Here is a 20,418-nt window from a genome sequence, read left to right on the forward strand (position 1 = left end):
ATGTTATTTATACTTGATGACTCTATGACATAGGTAACTGACTTCTCTGAACTGTGCCTTTTTTTTTTTAAAAAAAAAGCTTCTATTCTAACTGGAGGTTGCAGATTGTGCAGATTACATAAATAGAGTAATGGAAATTACTAAGCACTGCTCATAGCATGCAAAGCTGTCTGGCCAAATTCATATCTGCACTGACCCACCTGGTCTGTGCAAGGCAGAGGACGGGCCTTAGCTCCTTGGAAGTGCCCATACTTCCTTGATACTTCAGTGCACTCCACCAGATTATAACTCCTTCCCACCATTGCTGTGACTTTATTAGTGATGGGATCCTTAGCTCCCACTTTTCTTTGCACAACAGAATTAGCTGGTGTTTGAGACACCTTTGAAGTCCCTTGGAACAGCAGCCCTTCTCTGGGAAGTGGAGAGAGATGCAAACAGCATCACCAAACACAAGTTTGGAAAAGGTGATTGTAGAAACTGGTACCTTTCCATTTCAGGATACCTAAAAAAGAAGGCCTTTGAAGCCTAAGCTATGCATCCTTTAACACTGTTCCTTCTCAGTGGATGTTGGATGGAAAACGAAGCCCAAGCTTTGAAGCCAGCAGTACTGGAAGAGCCTGGAAACAGATGCTTAGAAATACCAGCTGGTGGACAGTAAAAATACATTAATGTTATGATAGGCTGTCTTTAACAGTCACCAGACACTTCTATAAAGCAATGTTCATGGTGACAGTATTAAACTTTCAGTCCTGTCCCATTTACAGGTGTGATATGGGTGCAGTCCCTGCACATGGGCTGCAGTGCATTTTCCTGCTCAGGCCAAGCGCAGCTGTTTGGTTTGCTTGCATAATGTTTGTTAGAGACACATGATAAATGCTTGTTTGGTCAATATTTCATGCCTGTAAGAGGATGAGCTGAAGGAGATTAGCTAGCAAATAATTACCATTGAAATGCTTCTGTGAAACAGAATTAACTGAGAAAGTTAGTTTGAGTCTGCATCAGCAGCACAACTCCTTGGAAAGAAGAGTGTGAGATTTTCTGCTGGGTAGTGGGAGTCTCTGAGAGGAAGCAGCTATTAATGAGCATTGCATTGCTTACTAGCTATGGATTTTTTGTTTGGCATGATGCTTTATTTGTGCCTCTTTCACAATCACCCAGTCAGCCAAATTATGATCGTGTTGAGCTCTCAATTATAAGCATTACAGAAACGGAGGACTAGTAGGTATTTGCACAATTGTTTTATGCAGTGGATCAGGAAAAGATTTCCTTATTTGAAGTGCCAGTTGAGGTACAGAATTTTGTTTTCTTAAAGAAGTCTTTGCTTTGTTTCTTTGTACGCATTGTATGTTCATAGAACAGCAGCATTTCTTGTGTATGGATTGTCTGAAAATATGCTGATTATAGCCGTATTTTATCTGTAACAAAATATTATTCTTTGCCTGCCGGTTATGTACTAAATGATTTAGAGAAGATGGATGAATCCAGAAACTCATGCAGATTAACACTATTATATGGGTGACGTGGTATTTAGAGGGTGCTGTTGTGACCCTCTTTCACAACTGTAGTCTCTCTGTTGCTGCTTTTACACCTCCACCCTGATGACTGTGTTGGTGATTCTGCCACAAGGGCAGAAGTTGGTGATAATTCAAGGATATTTTGGAGTAGTTATCTGAGCTGCATATAGGCTGAGTTGTATATAGAAAGAACCAAATCCTGATTTCATTAAAGTTGATGGCAAAATTCCCATTGACTTAAGTGGAACCTGAATTTTGATTCCAAATAGGAAATGAGTTGTCCTAAGTGTGTGTACTATAAATATGCAAAAGCACTTCTGGATAACTTGGATGGTACAGGACTGCAAATAAAATACCTCTTTAATATCTCACAAAAATTACTTGAGTAATATATTTTCTAAATAACATCAGTTGATGACCTCTTTCAGAAGTGCTTGGGTTGTTTTCTTCTTTATATTGTATAAGATGTTAAATAACCCTGATGTGGTGACAATCCAATCACAATTTCTTCCAAATAAATGGCTTGAAAATAGAAAGTATATTTAATCTCATTAAGGCTGACCACATGGAAAAAACATTAGCATCCCATGTAATGAAGCTGTCAGTGATGTCATATGGAGGGTGAATACTGTGAATCAATACAAGTTGTTCTCTTGTCAGCATTCAGGAAACAAGTATGTTAAAACCTGGCAGCAAAATCTTAAAATATAGAAAGAAATGAATTTAATTTAAGCTATTAATTTCCCTGTCTTATAGTAACTGAATTTAGCTAGATTTGTTCCAAGCCTATTACTAGCTGCAGAGAACAGGTACACAGTGTCACAGACTAACACAAATATGAACAAACCTGAAATTTCATTAAGATATTTAAAACTCACAACTTCCCCAGGGTCAGGGGTAGATCTGCTTCACTTTTAAGTGCCTGTACTAGATAAACAGCAATAATCAGCTGAGTTGTTCACATCCCTATATAGTACTCAAATGAAAAAGACACAGGAAAGTGGCCTTTAAAACATTCATGTGAGTTTTGTAGCATTACCTTTTGTAGCGTTGTTTCTGTGAAGTTAATTTCCTCTCTTGCTACATTTTGGCTTCACAGCTTGTTCCCTTGCAAAGTAAAGAGTGATTTTTCAAAAGCAAAAGGAAGGACATCGTATTTGAGTGCAGCAGAAATAAATTTCTGAGTTGAAAAACAATCCAAACACTTGAAAGACATCCTTGGAATAACTGAATAGAAATAGCAAGATGAGATCAACAATTAAATATTATGATCCCTATAGCTGGAGTACTTTTCAAAAAAAAAACCAAAACAAAAACAACAAAACAACCCTGTTTTTCTTGCATCTTGTATGTATGAAAGAAGTCAGTTGGCTTTATACCTTCATCTGCTGTTAATTAGGTGCTATGTCTACTCTGACTTGCCCATTTTGTGTTCTAATAAATGGCTCATATTGCTATGCTGTAGCTCAGCAGTGCTGACTTACCTCCTGTATACTCCTAGGACTTTAAAAGCCACGATTTAAAAAGTAAGAGCAGTTGAGAAAGCAGGAGAGCTGGTTGGTATTTCAGAGGGCCTTGTTATAAAAGCAACAAGACCAGCCTGGTGCCTGTCCCCTCAGATGCTCATAATATGTTCCTAGATGACAAATTGCAGACCCACAGTAACATTTTGCCCTTCAGTTTGAGGTGCAAACAAAGGGATATTTCACAAGTGTTTTGTGTGAGCTTGGATAAAAGTGTTAGTAAATAGTCTTTTATTTGCAGGAGTGATTAATGCTTTCAGCTTTGCAGCAGCATTTGTGTTATAATCACTATGGTTCCATTTTGATGGCAAAGTCTTTGTGCCCTATGCCAGGGTGATGCTGCTAAACAAGAAAAAAAATAATAATGAGCATGTGGAAACATGGAAGGGAGAATATAGCAGCTGAGACACTCAATTATTTCTTTGCCATGGTGAGGGAAATAGATCAGGTCCACTAAAAATGTAATTGTGATGCTTAGCAGTTACACATTCAAAGGATTTTTTTAAGCTTTACCTGAGCCTGTTCTCAGGGGAGAAGATGTTGTGAGCTAGGCTATGAGAAGAACTGGAGTCTAAACACTGTCCTGCCCTACTGCACTGGAATTCTTCTCCACTGGATGGCATCTAGAAGCATAGCCTGCTTCTACAACTGCACTGGACAGAGGGGGTGGGATCATCTGAGTAGTCCTTTCCTTCTCCTTACCTTGTCCCGAGACCTGTGTTAAGCCTATGCAGCTGTGTGAGTTTTCTCTGGAGAAAGGCTACAGAAATTAGGCCACTTCTTCAAATTAAACAAATTTAGAGAAATGAAAAAAGAAAAAGGGCAAGAAAGCAGAAAGCCCAAGGCAGGGAGATAATGGAAGGACTTCCCTGGCTCACTTTTGCTGTGCCATTCTAGAAGGGACTTGAAAATTAGCAGGGGCAGCTTGGCTTCAAGTTGTGATATTCGGCTATGGTTCTGAAGAGATGGGCCAGTGTACAACTGGGGACTGGAGTCTGAGCTGGTAGATAGCTCTGGGTTTGAAGTCCACCTCGTCTAGCTGGTATGAGCATAGCCAAGGCCAAAGCTGCATGCTGGAATGCATCGCTGATAGAGACCTGTATAGCAAAGGTCCCCAGGGTAACAGCAGCAAGTGCAGTGCTGTGGCCTGAGCCAAGCAGCCCTGCCCCAGGGAATTTGGAAGCAGCTGGTTTCTCCAGCAGGGCTGAGGGGTCTCAGTGCCACGCTGTGGGTGCACAGCAGGACAAGCTGCAGGTGCAGGTGTGCTGCCAGGGCTGCAGCACTGCTCTGCCACAGCAAGACCTTCCCTTTTCTCTACACACTGTCTGTGCTGGTTCAACCACTTCCTTGCTCTAACTGAATTTGTGTGAACACAATGTAGAGACCAGTTCCAGTTGTTACAGTACTAATGTCCAAGAGGAGAGATTGCATGGTGTTGGGACTCTGTGCTGACACCGACCCACAAACAGGGACAGAACAGACTCAAAAAAGGCCCCACTCTCTCCTCAGTTGTTGAGTTAATCATTCCCAGATTGGGTGGTATACTACTCTGCTTTATTCTTAAGGACTCTCAAGACACTTTCTGCATTTTAAGAATATAGAGGTAATGACTTTGCTACCAAACTGCTGTCACTTGTCAAGCAAAGCTTGACAGCTACTGAGCTGCTATCAGCAGTACTATAAAAGTGCCAGACAGCAGCTAGCACAGCTGCTTGCACACAAAAGAGAGGTGGACAGCAGGTAAATTTCTTAATTAGAAATTCAAGATTGTGCTGGAAGGAATTAATACATTATGATGAGCTCAGATGTCACTGTATGAGCTGCTGCATACGCCTATATAAATATCTTCACAGAGTACTTGGCTTGATGGATCTGCTGTTGGTAAAAGTAATTTGAGAGCCTTAATGGGCATCACAACCATCCCATTCAATGGGAAACGGCATCATTAGCACAACATAGCGAATACCAGACATGGATGGTGAGAAATTTTACCAGCTATCAAGAGTGATCAGTTCCAGAAAGTGCTTTAGGTGTATTGTAGGAGTCTCTTACCTACACAGTGATATTGTCTAACTCTGCTTAGTGGGGAGGTCTGAGTGATTTGTTACCCTCGGTGGTTAGGCTACATCGTTTAGACAATTTGAGAGGAATATCTTTTTTTCTCCCTGGCTGTCGTTTATATACCTTCTTAAATGGACACATCTGCAGCCAGGCAATTATCACTTTGTCATGGTGGTTAAATGGAAGAGCATTGTATACAGATGACAGCACTATGTATGTTTTAGTAGTGCTGAACCTAAACAGTATGCTTTTCATCTCATAACCACATCCATCTGTAACCCTCCTTTCCCTCCCCTGGCTCTCGAGCAACAGCAGCAGAGCAGCTGCTTGCTCACATGTGAAGAGCATATTGTAAGTCATCTAACTTGTATTCAAATCATGAAGTGATGTGCTACTTAAAAAGCAAAGGATTCTTTGGACTGGAGGTATGCTGCAGTTTCTTGTGTAACTGGAGGCAGCACAGCATCAATAGTACATTTAGGCTGGATTTATCTTTTTATGAGTAGTTATTTTGTGCTCGTGCCCTGTTTATTATTCGATGGCAGCATGTCTGAACAAAACCATGCCATCAGCTAGTCATAACCCATACAAGCTAGGAGGTTTGCAAGCACATGCTGAAGAGCTAAAGGACTTTTATCAAATGGAATAATTTGAGAGCTAAACTAGAAATGCTGAGTCCCTGTTCTGATCTGAATTGTCCCTGTTCTCACCATCTAACACCGCTGCCAGGCTTTCACGTGCCAGGCTGGTTTTTCTGTATGCTGCTGCTCTGAACCAGAACCAGACTGGTGTGAGCCCCAGAGGAACAGAGCTTTTTACTAAATCTCCAGCTGGCAAGTGAATTTCATGTGTAGCAGAACGATTCTCACTTATCCTCATTTTTAGGAGCAGTTGGAGTGATACAGGCAGGGAGGTGTTAGCCTTCCTTTGAGGCTGAATTTATTAAAGCAAGTGATGGTTATAAATCAGTTCCCAAAGGTGTGAACTATGTGTAAATTAGTTCCCTGCTCTATGTATCACTTTTCTAATTCTTTTGCATCAGAGAAATGCAGGAGCAATAGGGAATTACACATTTTCACCATCATCAAAGAGGTTAGAGAGAAATTACTCCTTCTGTTATGAGTAATCACTGAAGAGAAAACAAATCATTTCAACTTTGGCTCCTTAAACCATGCAGTGTGGAACAGAGATTAGAAATATGCTGTTTTGTGGATGTGAGAAAAGGGGTGTGTGGGTTCCTGGCAGAGCCTGTGTTAGAGCCAGGGCTCTGAACTGCACCTTCACCCTTGTGGAGAGTGTGCAGGCTGTATGTAGCATTCAGTCCACCCATACCCCCAGTCATAGGTGTAGTGCATAAAGAAGTAAGGATATTGGAGCTGCTGTATTATTTTGGACCTCTAGATCAAGACTGTGTTCAATAGCAGATGGTATGGAAGAGAGGCACAAGAAAATGAGTGCAGCAGCTCAGCGTGGAACAACCTGGATCAAGAAGTTTACAGCCCATCAGCCCGTATCAGTTACAGTTTGTCTTTTTTGACTCTGAGGCCTATGAACTGGTTCTCCTTTCAGAACTTTTTTTGAGGAGGAGATGGGTTTAATTAGGTTATCTTTTTTTTTTTTTTTTTAAATGCTTCATGTTGTCTGACAATGTATTTACTTACAAGAACATCCAGAGCAGCATTTTACAATCCTGTTAAGATCTTCATCCATTCCTTTTTTTTAAACCTTTTCTGTAGAGTTATTTATAATGTGGGAGAGGGGTGAAAAAAAAAAACAAACAAAACGAACACCCAACCAAAACCAAAACAAAACACAATCTCGCCCCAAAACAAAAAAACACCACACCAAAAAAAAACCAACATAAAAACCACCCCACAAAAGAACAAAAGGTCATTGTGTACTAAAGGAAAATATGCTCTTACAAGTTTTGTTTTTTAAATGAAAATTTTAAACAGGCCTCTATGATGCTTGGAAAAATTTATGATCAGTTATGCTAAATTTCCCAAAGCTTTGGGATTCCTCCTGCTTTTTGTGAATAGTTCTCATCACGCTGGATCAGCACAGGTGAGGAGCCACGGACCCCTTATCCTCATGCTCCCTCCCCACCTCTGGTGAATGCCAGGGACCTTTGTTTCACCTGCCTTGGAGAGGACATCTCAGTCAGGTACGTGGTCTGGTTGTAACACCAAGGCTCAGGGCCCATCCTGTGGAGGTTACAGTCTTCATCCCTTTCCCTGATGAAATCCCTTCCCTGTGTTCCTGTCATGGCCCAGCAGTTGGCAGAGCTGGGAATGGACCCAGATTTTTTACACTTTGCATAGGAGGAACAGGCCTTTAGTTTACTTCACACAGTCAACTCTGCAATCAATCTAGCAAGAGGAACGTGCTTGCTGAATTTGTGTTTGCTGATTTCAGCCTTCTCTAGATACAACTGTGTAATGAAAACTCAATAAAATTTTAATGGTTTAAAACCCCCAGATAACAAACCAACCCTTTCATCAGCAGATCATTATCTCATTGCAGGCAGGTCATGCCAGAGTGTCATGGGCCCAGAATCTAAACAGTGTCTAGCCAGGAGAAGTCATTCTTCAAGCAGGAATCCCAGAATGAGCCATTGCATTATATAAGATCTATGAATAATTCATCAGCTCCGATTTAAGATTCATCCTGCCACCGAGGCTAACGCCAGCCATATATTTGCTGGTAAAAATCATGATTTGCATTACAGTGGATAATAATGTAAATGGTTGTTTTATCCTTAACTGACAATGTTGTTACCATAATAACTTTATGTGCAGATAGAAATTGTATCACTTCATACTTTGAAGTCCTCTGTGACCCAATAGTCATTCTTGTAAAGTTGTTTTATATATGTATGTATGTATGGATGTGCGTGGATTTTTTTATATGTATCTACACAGCCATATGCAGCAGAAACTCTACCTTTGGATTTTGAATAATATCAGAGAGGCAATATAAACAGACCCTGCAGATAACAATATATTCAAGGAGTTAGTATTGCATTATACTTCTGGCTGTGTGCTAAGCAATCCTTCATGTCTGCTCCTCTTTCTTTCTCCGTTCATTTTTCAGCTTGACTGTTCCTTATGTACATACTGTGCATTCAGTATCTCCTTTTTTCACCTGCAAATGTTAAAATTATATTTTTTTGATTTTTCCCTTTGTGTGTGTTTTTTTTTTTTATAGCAGTGGGATATATTAATTCCTGAGGATAATAACCTACAGTGGACAGCTCTGCCTGGAATACTAAATGTAAAAATCAATATAATTGACTGGTGGTATTAATTATTTCAGCAAATTTTTCCAGCCTAGTGTTGTAGCTTTCATTCAATTACATCTTATTTAGTCCCCTGTAGTTATGTAGGACAGCAGCAACACACGTTATGTAACCTAAAGGACAAGTTCTTTTACTTTCAGAGTAATTAGTGCTTTTTTCCTACAGTGTAAAGGGTCAGATCCTCACCCTCAAGCCCATTAGGCTGACTACAGAAGGCACAAAAGGTGTTTCAGCTGCATTGCAGCTCTTTGAATGTTGGTCCCTTGGCTTGAATGGAGCTTTTCCAGTTTGGGCCTGTTTCATCACCTTGTAGGGCAATACATTAACTCTGCAGTTTGCCTGTCTGGCCTATGTCTTCTTCCTTGGCACCTCCAGAAAACCTGGAAAAGTAAAAAGCCCCAAAGATGTGAAATGGAGTAAAAAAGCAAGGCCTCACTAGAGTGAGGTGGAGGTGAGGAAAAGTGTGATGTTGATCTTAAGAGGCAATATATTTAACTTTAAAGCCAGCTGGAGTTCATTCAAGATCCCTAAACACATATGATGTGACTTAAGAAGACGGTTGGCAAATGTGATTGAGCAAGGTCTCTGTTTTGGTGTGTTGGTGAATAATGATGGTGAGGGGGAGTGTTGCAGCTATTCATTAGCCTTTTCCCTTGTGTTCAAAGCAAAATTCTTCTTTTTGAGCATTCAATGAGATTTTGTTTCCTTTGAATTTGTGTGGAAATCTTTGCATGCAGTGTGTGCTGCAGAACAAAAACCCACCAGCTCTCCAAAGCAAAACCCGTGTGAATGCTTCTCTGCCTGCTCCCAGTCCTGCCAGGCTCTGGGCACAGAACCCAAACCAGCTTGCACAGGTCTCCTTTTTCTTGACACCATCAATGTTCTGGGCTGAATCTAGTTTGCTCTTATTAGCCTTCTGCCATCAGAGGTGCAAACATGGCAGTTTGTGCTGTCGGAAGCAGATGTTTCTCCTTGTGCCTAATGGAGGGACTTCTCTATAGAGAAAGAGAAATGTTTCTGCTTAGAGGCACTTGTCATGAGGGCAGGAAGAGTTAAATTTTTGGTCCATGCTGCTTTATCTTGGTCTATTTTGTATGAAGTAGTAGAAAATAATTTTTAATTGTTGTGGGTAAGAAAAAATAGATTTGTCTCCTTTGTCATAGGTGCAAACTGCATTAAACAGCAGAGGCTTTGCTCTGTAAAATAAAATCCAGTATGTCCAGTCGTTATCACTGGCACGTACAGGCTTGCTTACGTGGACATGCTGCTTCTGAAATTGAATTTTTTTGCAGGTCTGGACATGAGACTGGAGAGTGGTTTGCTGACTATTTCTAGCAGGTATGTCAAATGCTGCTGTGTACAGGACCTCCTGGGTCTGCTGTAGAGCAAATCAACCCCTCCTTGGAGCTTTCTGTCTGAAGAACCCTTGAACCCATCTAGTCTGCTCATCCTAGTGCAACCACTTCACTTACCCATCCTCCTCCTTACCATACTGAACTAGTGAGCAGATAACTTGTGGCAAACTTAGAGAACAGGATAGAAGTGTGAGGACAGAGAGAGAGGTGCAGGCAGGTGGGGCAGCCCTCCAGGGACTTAGGAATGACTCTTGCAATGATGAGCCAGGTTTGGGTCCTGTACAAGCAGGGTAATTGTTGTTTACAGCTCTAAGGCATTGGATCCCCTACACTCTGGGACTGGATATCCTCAGTGCCTATGCAGCCTATCCAAATCTACATTTAGGGTTTCAGAAGAGGACTAGAAAATGCTGAGGTGAAGATCAGTCTCTCTCATGCATGCATGAAACCTAAAATTTAACATTAATGGGCTTTGGTGTATCAAACAGTAGGAGCACCTTTACATGAAAATTCAGCTTCTCTCTGCTCCTGTTCATTTTGAAGTACCTACCACTGCTGCTTACATACCGTGCACATTCACCAAAACAGTGTTTCATCATTAAAGACCAGATTGCTTTTGTTCTCTCTACAGTTTCTTATACTTTTCTCTTTTTTTTTAAATTATTATTTCATACTTTATCATTCTGCTAAGCCTAATGTTAACGTGGGAAAATTTCAGAGAACTCACAGATGTATTATTATGAATTTAAACCTATACCTTCCACTTCAGATCAAAGCTGTGTCATGAAAGGTGCTGCAGATGCAGTTCCTGTCCTGGAGGACTTAGTGTTACTGTAGAGGCTATAAGCAGGGGGATTACAGTGGGACATTTGGCTTGATACCATGCTGCAATGTGTCATCCCATTCCTGGGCTAAGTGTGTGGCTCTTGAAGAAGCCAGATGTCTTCAGTGGTTTCCACAAAGTGGAAAAAAACTTCTTCAAATTTCCCACATTGTTATTCTATGCTATTGCTCATTATAGTAGAAATATAACTCTTGCTAATTAAAATGAGTGCTAGCAATTAAATTAAACAATGCCTTAAAATGGCCAGCTTTGCATAATATTCAATAATGGCTGTTTCTGCAGGGGATACTTTCTTGTGTGTATATATTTTTCTAAGATGATTATGACATGATTTGCTTTGTTTCAGAGCATTGAATTCTTCAAGGGCTTGAGCAGAACTCAGCCTCCTAATGAGTTAGGTAGCAGCAGAAATGGAAGAGGGAGAAAATAGCAAGATGAACAACTTGGAAAATAAAACTGAGAGGGTTACATCCTCAGATTATTGGATAACCACCTAATTTCAGTTTTTATTAAAGCCCATTTGATTTATGAGTCAAGGATATATAGAACATTTTTCTTCATCTTGGTACTTTATTATTCATAAAATAGCCAAAGTCTTTCTCCATTATTTCTCAGCTATTGTGGTGAGGTATAAAGCAGCAGAACATTAGATGATGTGTGCACCAGTATATTTAAAATTATTGTAATAATTGTTGTGTTATTTCAGGTGGGTACATCCAGAAGGGTACCCACTGCTGAAACATTTTAACTGGAAAACTGAAGCCTATGCAGATGGTCACTGCAGGAGAGAGTACAAATTCAAGCAGATGTTGGTGCTCCCCAGTTAGTTGTTTCAGAAGTTGCCCATCAAAGTACTGAATAAAATGAGATTCCTCTCACCCTTGCAACACACAAAAGGGAGCACAGTGTTAGATATAAAATATGGTTTTACTTGAGTGATTACAAATGAACCATCTAGAACTGTTTCTTTTTCCTGATTGCCAGTCTCCCAGCTTTGACCTTAGGACCAGGCAGTCACTGGGGGTTACCCGTTTCAGGTGCTGAGCAGTGACAGACACTTCACTGGCCAGATTCTCCTTGAATTTCTCACTAACTGTTGATGGTAAATTTAGCATGACTTTTTTGGATTTATTTGAAGAACTCCACTAACGTTAGGAAATAAAACTGCTATTCAAGCCAAGTTCTCATCTGACTTTGTATGGCTGTCACATAGCTTACAGGTCAGAAGGTTCTTTGCCACATTTGAACTGAATTTGTGGAAGGAAATCAAATGGAAACCCAGGAATGTACTTTTTTTTTCCAGTGCCACTTTCTAGCCTAGACCACCATTATAAGATGGAGTGAAGTTATTTACTGCTGGATTTTTTCCTGATGGACCAAATGATGTATATTCTGGAGTTTATGCTAGTGTTTTTATGAATCAAACTGGAATTATGAGTTCATCTCTCCATTTGACTTCTCCAGTTTGTGTGGTTTCCCTCTCCCTTTCCAATTGTATTTATCCTGTGGTGTCCTGTGTTGTTCCTTTCAGTTGCCTGCTGTGTGGAACTGAACCCTATGGATTCATAGACACAGGGGCATTTTGCAGAGTGACAGAACAGAAAGCAGCCGTCACCTGAGGAGACTGTTGGAAAGCAAACCCCATCCTTCTGAAGAGACTTTGCTTTTTGTAAACCAGGATTTTTCTGACAGCTTTCTTATGCCTTCACTGCCCGTTTTCCTTCTCTGTGCTTGCTCTTGCACTGTCATAATCAAGAGCAAAACTTTCATCAACCTCACTGTGCTCAACAGCTGCTTTCCCGTGACTAGTTTCTTTTATCTCCGCTGAGCTGCAGCTGGGTTTCTGGAAAGGACTGGTTCATGGTTTCTCTTTTGACAGGTCCATTTCATTCTCAGCTAAGCAATGCCAAAACTTCATGCTAGGTCCTGTCAGATGAGCACCAGGTCATGCTGTGGGAAGCACAGTGGCATTGCTGGAAGTGAGAGCTGTGCTGGATCCAGGAGCCTCTTCTGGCAGCGATGGAAGAGGGCAAGCGCTGGCTGGCAGCACAGCCCAGAGCTGTGCTCATTGCTGCCTAGATCAGAGGTGATTTTACTCCCTCTTGCTTCTCTGCTTTGTATCACCATAGGAGAACACATCTTCTGAAGAGGCAATGTGGATATTAGCTCCATGCATTTGTGCCCTGAGTTCCCTAGCAGGCAGCTGGTTAAAAGCTGAGTGTGCTGTGCAGAGGGTCTGTCACTGCATGGCAGGACAGGGATGGGGGAGAGGTATAACCTCTTTTCTTCCTGTGGAAGCTGTAATTTGGGTCTTACTCTCTGTTAGTTGCCAGTTTTTGTCAGGCCTAGAGGCATTCACTTAGAGACCTTTCCCTCCACCAGTTTTGCTTGAAACCAGCCAACAGGTTCAGAAGTGAGGCAGAAGGAGTATTAACAGCACATGAATAGGCAAATGGCACAGCTGGATATGTTTCTTTTCCTGTGGGAAACCAGACACAGTTTTCCATCAGAAACTTGCAGTTTTGAAACATTTAATGGGAAGTTATTTGAAGCAAACTTCTGTAAATTGCAGAAACTTCAATGTAATGCCTTAGTTTTTGTGCATAGTTAAGTGGTGTGTGAATAATACATACACTGAAAATACCCTGTATCTTAAGTGACTCACATTTTGCTACATCCAGCATCACCTCTGTGCTGGCATTCCCTGTCTGTGAAATGGGAATAGCACTGCCTCTTGCCTCCTGTCAGCACTGTAGATTTAGCTCCACAAAAGTCCTGTGAGAAGTACTACGGAAAAGCTGACATGGAAACAGAATTTGTTTTTCCACCTGGGTTTTCCACGTGACGCAGGAGGAAGGGGCAAACGCTGGGCAGTGAAACAGATTGCATGTCAGTCAAACTGAGTGCTGCTACCCACTCTGTGCACTGAAAGAGGCTGCGCTCCTGTGCAAAACCAGTATGTGGTGAAGTAACTGAAAGCACTGATGTAATGCTTCTGTACAAGATGATTTAACTGGGGTTGCATAAACAATGATGGTTCTGCTATTTCCCAGCGCCAGCGGGCTTGTGGGTTTTACTGTAGTAACACTCTTGCAAACTCCTTTGCATGTGTGTCTGTATAAGAGCAAACTTCTTCCTTCTCCACCAAAGTGCCTCTCTGCACAAGAAATAAAAGGATGTGCTCAGTCATGCAGAAGGTCAGCAGAAATTATCTGATTTGGGTTAGAATTTCTCTCTCTTTTTCATTTGCCCTCTGTGATTTTTCCCTCGTGCCTCAAGTTAACACATGCTCTGTGATAGAATTTTTCCCCTCTTGCAGGAAGTGCCTCTACCCATGTCAGTTTAAAAGGATACATTTATCCTGTGTTGGCACCATGCGGAGAGCTCTAGCTTCAAATACAGCCCATCAACTGAACTAATAGGGCAAAACGTTTTAAATCCAGGTGATCAACAGGGGAGAAAAATGGAATTCATTTAACCCATCTGTGAAGTATCTACCTGACCATGAAGCAGTTCCACATCCAAAATTTCACTGGAACGTTCATGCAAAAAACTCTGCAAAAATACCAGGAACATCACCTGGCTTCTGCTTCCTTACACCCCACACACTGGAATCAGAAGCTGTGAGCAGTTCTTTTTGCATTTCATAGTTGGAAGTGGTTTGACACTGTATTGATATGATAAAAGTATCTGAGAAGCTGCATGCCACAGATATACAGCTGCTCTGTATAATTTTAACTACACAGATCATAGATTTCAGGAATGAATAGCTCAGTGTACCACCTGGCTTCTTCATGTCAACAGTTTGGTTGAATCGCCAGACACTTCCAAAATGCAATGAAAGAACCAATCTTTGCTAACACTCTCCTAACTGACTTTGACAAATGGCATGTCATCCTGAAAACATCCACCGAGGAACTGTCGAGTATATCTGGAGTGCTACCAAATGTGTCTGCTCTTCCGTGAGACCTGAGATCTCCCTGGAGCCAGCAAGCCTCATCGGCTGTTCAAACCTGAGTGCTGGAGAGCGCTGTGCCCTGAGAGGAGTGATGAATAATGGACAGGCCTGACACGGGAAGGAGTTCCTGGGATCTTTTCCTCATTTGTCTGTTGACATGGGGTGAGGCTATGTTGAGAACACAGGATTTCTTGGAAATCAAGTAACTCACCTGTGGCTGAGGCCTGGATGGATTATGGGGGAGAAAATATATGTCAATATATGTCTGTGAAAACCTGTAAGAAAGGTTTCTACAGAGATTGGCTAGAAAAGGGCAGGTAAAACCTTTCTTACTGATGCAGTAGTCATCTCTTCTGCAGTGTTACCTGCTGGCATGGAAGTGGTCTTTGTTTACAGTCTTCATACTTCATATCCTCTGGTACAAAACCTGACGCTGGATTGCTGATGCTTTTTCTGGAAACAAGTCGCTTAATGATTTCTAGGCTGTCTTGGAAACTCTGTTTTGGTTTGTCAGTAGTTTTGCAGTATGTGGCTTTCGTGTCAGTGGTCACTTCAGAAATACTGGAAAATAAATGTTACTTGCCGAAGGGATGCGACTCTTTTATTAAGCACTTATTCCTTAACCTTGTGCTCAGAAAATAACCTTGCAGTTGTTACCCTGTGCTGATGAGTTATAGTAGAAGAAAGACAAAAATGTTGAGATTTTATCCTTTTAGTGTTCACTGTTCTCTCTTATTTGGCTTCATCTGCTGAAGGGCACATGCAGGTTACCCTGCACTGATGAGTTATAGTAGAAGAAAGACAGACAAAAAATGTTGAGATTTTATCCTTTTAGTGTTCACTGTTCTCTCTTATTTGGCTTCATCTGCTGAAGGGCACATGCAGGAAGAAAAAGGTGAACCTGCAGTGGTTTTCTGTGTTCATTTCTTTGAGCATGAAGGCCAATCTTTGAGCCACGATGTTAGTTGTAAGTGGTAGGTAGGAGAAATAGGTGGTAGGAATCTTGTGGAAAAAAAAAAATTCAAGTAAAGATTTAATACAGCTCTTCTCTTCTGTTCCAGGGAATGCATCTGTCTCCTGGGGACTGTTTTATCAAGGCTGTGCTTTAACAGGCCTTTTCTGCTGTTTTGCTTTCTCCTTTGCTTAATTTCATGCACAAGCTTCTCTATTCCACTTGGAATGATAGTGTGCCCGAGATGCTGGAGTACTCCAAGCATTGTGTCAGTAAATGGTGACCCGAAGCCACAACAGTAGGAAATGAGGTACTTCAGACACAACTTTCAAGTGTGACTGCTGACTCTGTGGACTCCAATTCAGGTGCTTTGAAAGCACAGACCATCTAATCTCCAAAAACCTGTCTTTTTGTGCTGTCTCTGAGTTGGTATCTAGAATTGGACAGACACTCTGCAAGTCACTGTGCTCTCCTATTTTCTAGCAAAGGCTTTTATCTTAAAAAGAGAGACTAGAAAGGATACTAGGAAAATCTAAAAAGAGGAATATGGTAAAGGCTGAAAAAGTTTTTTTTTTTTTTCCCATAGAAACTTTCCAAAATTCATCACTGTCTGCACACCTGAAAATGTAACTGCTGTTTTGAAATAAAAGATAGACTAAGGTGTTCACTAAAACTCCTGTTACTGGGGGAAAAGGAATGTAGATATCCTAAGAGCCTTCTGTTCTCATTACTGAAGTACTGTGTCCTTTGTTTTCATAATCTTTAGTAGAGTGAAAGGTGCAGCTCCTGGATAAGAAGCAGTATGTGGTTAAAGCAGCACCATCACTTGTGCCTCTCCAGGGAATTGTTTGAAATGGAGAGCCAGTGTCTATCAGCAGTCTGTGAGGAGAGGTCAGGCCATCAGCCACCTTCCTTGCGCCAGCCAAATGGATCATGAACAGATTGCTGCTGCATCACGAGTCCCTCAAACATTTTGCAGCCTCTGTGTCCAATTAGGAGCATAGATAAGTCCTGCAGACTGCTGATCCTTATTCACATTGGGCTGTGTGTTACAACAGCTATTTTATCCTCTCTGGTGAGTCTCTGTCCATACGTCTGATGTGCTTTCTTCTTACACACACAGAAAGAATACTTTGGTGAATGAAATTATCCTGCAGAATCCTGGGATGTGCTCATGATGAATGTTTTGATTAAACTGTCATTCTACTTCCTTGGCAGCCAGGCTGCTGGGCTAGGACGAGCAGCAGAGACAGCAGTGTGTACAGTTGTGGGAAACCACGAAGCCCATGGGCTCTCAGGCAATAAGGGTGTTGTGCCAGTTTTGTTTCCAGCCCTGTGTGCATCATGCTACCTGCCTTGTGGGTTAGTTCTGGTCATTATGATGGACTGCTAGATGCTCTCCACAGAGACTTCTTATCTGGGAGCTTGGATTAATAAATTGTCCTGTAGGAGTGAGAGTATAACATGAAATAATGGTTGATTATTTTAAAATTGAAGCATGCCTTCCAGAATGATGCGTTTAAGTTCACTGTGAATTAAGAATGACAGAACACCAAAGATGAAGATGACATTTTGAAGCAAGAAGGCCTCCAAAAATGGATTAAAGGTGTAGGTGACCTGTCACAGAACCAAGGAGCAAGGAGACGTGATTGTATTCACTGATGGAAGTTAAGAGTAATAAGAAGCAGTCAACAGAAGAAGTGATGGAAGGCAATAACTGAGCAAATAGTGAAGGGTTTCTAATTCACCTTGGCTTTTTTTCCTTATTATCAAGCAAACAGCCAAAAAAAGCCTACCTGTTCCTAAACAGCAGTAGCTGTGAGGCTGTATTTCTCAAGAAACCTAGCAGTATGTAGAAGCTTTCGCTATATTTTAGAAAGGTTAATTTGCACAGTGTTCCTATGAACTGGAATGAGTTTTATCTCCATGTTATATGTGGGAACTAAGGCACAGAGGCGTGAGAGCATGAAGTGATTTGTTTAAGGTCACACAGAGTATGACTCCCTAGCTTGGGCATGATCCTTAGTTAATGTGTCTAAATCACTAGTTAGTGCTGATTTCTGCTCTGCTACCTTCCAGGCAGGAGAACTAGCTCTGAGTGTGTGGCACCACAGCAAGCAGAGCTGATTCTCAGTGTCATAAAAGCACACCCAGGGTGCTTTCTTTCACTATGAGTGAACACGATGGGCTGTTGCTTGCACTGGAACAAAAACTAGGGATTTAAATATCAGTTTCATTTACACTGTGGAAAATTTTGTATGAACGCCATCAAAGTTGGCTGCTTGCCCTAAAGGTCTCTTTTCTCTGAAAAGAGAAGCAATGTCTTCACCCTACCAAGAGGATGTACTGTACAATATCATTAGCTGCCATCTTTGCTTGGAGGTGGCTTTTCACACCGACTGCAGAGCATTTAGGATTCAATATTCAGTTAGTGGAGTAACCCTATATGATAGACAGCTCTCCTCAAATGCAGTGAAGTGAGGTCTGAATGCCCTGTTGGTGTGATTGCTACAAGGGACAGAGTACCTGGAACTAATTTTGTCTTTGGAAGAGTTTTCCTGGGGGTACCAACAACTAGAGGAATACCAATCAATGCGTGGGGTGACAGAGGCATTACTCAGACCTGGTGCTGCTTCTGGATTGTTGAAAGACTTGTCTGCTTGAGATAAATTATGCACGAAGAGAGGAGACTCTTAGTGTCCTTCATGATACATGAAGTAGAAAAATGAACTCCAGTCAAGTCCTAAAGTTTGAAAACTATTTTGCGTTTAAGTAATTCTCTTATTAAAAATGAGTAGAACCTAAATAATGCAGAATCTTGTGGCTTCTGTTTGGAACAGTTCTTTTGCTTGCATTTGTTTGCTCAGCTGTAGCACTGGGTGCTAGCCATCGACCACACAAGGGTAAGTGGTGGTGTTTCTTTATGTGCTTAATCCATTTAGTGAAATTTTCACCTTTGTTTCTTCTTCAAGTCCTAAAGAATTAGATGCCCAGTTCCATTTGAAATTCAGTGGCTGATGGACATCAATTCCCTTAGGCGTCTCTGAAAATCCCATTTGCTCTGTCTAGTGGCAATTATCAAATGTCTGTCTGTCAGCTAATAAAGCCTGGCAATGAACAGCCTCTTTGTTCTTTGAGACAAAGGAAATGGCAGCTTTCCATGCAACCGTGGGAAAATTGTGCAGGCAGAACTGACAGTAAACAATTAGTAAGACAAAAATATGGAGTTTTTTTTTATTCCCTGTCCCACCTCCCCTACATACATGGGACATGTTTGCATATGCAGTGCAATGTTTCTGGGTAAATTTAACAGCAGCAGTGTGCTGTGTTAAGGTCCTTAATACAGTGGTGTGTACAGTGCTTGGCAAAATAGGTATGGGTCTGATTTTACACTCAGGGGCAAGAAATTAAGGGGATAGTCATGATTTGTCAAAGACAAAGAGGATTTAGTGTCCACGTAAAGGCAAAGCCAGAAAATAGGGAAGAATAATGAAAATATGGAAAACCTTCAATGATTTGACATTACCTTGGACATTACATGGCAACGATGTGTCGTTGCTTCCCTCTATCCTCAAAAGTCTGGGCTCCAGTAGAATGTAGATGGTTATTGAAAGTCACTGCAGAGCATAGGTCAGAGCATGTCAAGGAGAGATAATGAATTGTGGGAGAGCAGAAAATCTTCTTTCACACAAAACTGAGAGATAAGAAATAGCTGTAGAAAAGAATAAGGAGTGTTTTGTATAGGTGCTTAATAGATTCTGCCTTATTTTTGTCAAGGAAGTCAAATGAGAGACATACATCTTCATCTCCTCACCCTGCCCTTTTCTCCTTTTCTTCCTGCGTGCACTCTTAAAGTGTTAGAGGAAAAAATGATGCTGAGATATAACCTCCTTGGAAATAAGTTTTAAAAAGGGACATTAGGAAATAAAACAGTGTAATTTATGCATATGGATTTCTTAGTTTCCTTTCCTTGGTGGTAGATATAACAGTGTATAACATGCGTTAGTGAAAACCAATTCCACTCGTAATTTGTCTGTAATCCCTTCAGGTGAACTCATTTATTTGGATAACTACAAGGTATAAGAGTATAAGTTTTTTTCTCCCTACATCTGCTCATCTTCTGGGAGTGGTCAGCTTGGTAAGAGGAATAGATACAACTGCAGAGGATCAGTTCAATCGTTCTGTGCTGAAGACAAGTGAGCAAATAATTTCCAGGTTCTGATGTTGTCTCTGCCTCTTTCACTCCTGCAATCAGCAGCATCCCAGTAAAACCTTGTTAGGTGACTTCCTGGGTTTTGTGTTTTCTCAATGTTTATATATTAGTGATGTATAGAGGTCCCAGAAACCATGAACACACAAAAGAGAACTATTTTTCATCAATTATTTTATTTAAATCATATTGATAATGCGACCAACTGGATAGATGTGCTTATAAATGCTGAATTAGGATGAGGTCTAGTCCCATGTGACTTCTTGCAGCTTGTGTCCTGGACAGCCTCATTCATGTGTAAAACCAAGTTACATCAGTGGGTTTGTTTCTGCAGTGGCTCTGCATTATTTTTTTAGTAGGGAAAAGGAATTTTTTTTTCCTGATGTGCCCTTCCCAAGTCCCACGACATGGGACTGTCTTTCAAATGGACTCATTCTTTCTCATGAAGGAGTGTGTGTGTGTGTTTTTAACAAATGTAAGCACGAGGTCACAGAATAGGATCACCAATAAGCAGAGTTTCAGCTATTAATTTTTATGGTTCAGACTAATGTCAGAACCACAGACTGCCATTAACTTTCACTCTAATGGAGCATGATTCTAGCCAGGGATGCGGTGCTTGGTTAGCATATGTCAGAGTAATTACAGAATTCCTATGAAAAGTACATTTCTTAATTAGCTGTACAGTCTAAAGGAAATGAATGAC

This window comes from Merops nubicus, unplaced genomic scaffold, assembly GCF_000691845.1.
Source record: "Merops nubicus isolate BGI_N331 unplaced genomic scaffold, ASM69184v1 scaffold5213, whole genome shotgun sequence".
NCBI lineage: Eukaryota > Metazoa > Chordata > Aves > Coraciiformes > Meropidae > Merops > Merops nubicus.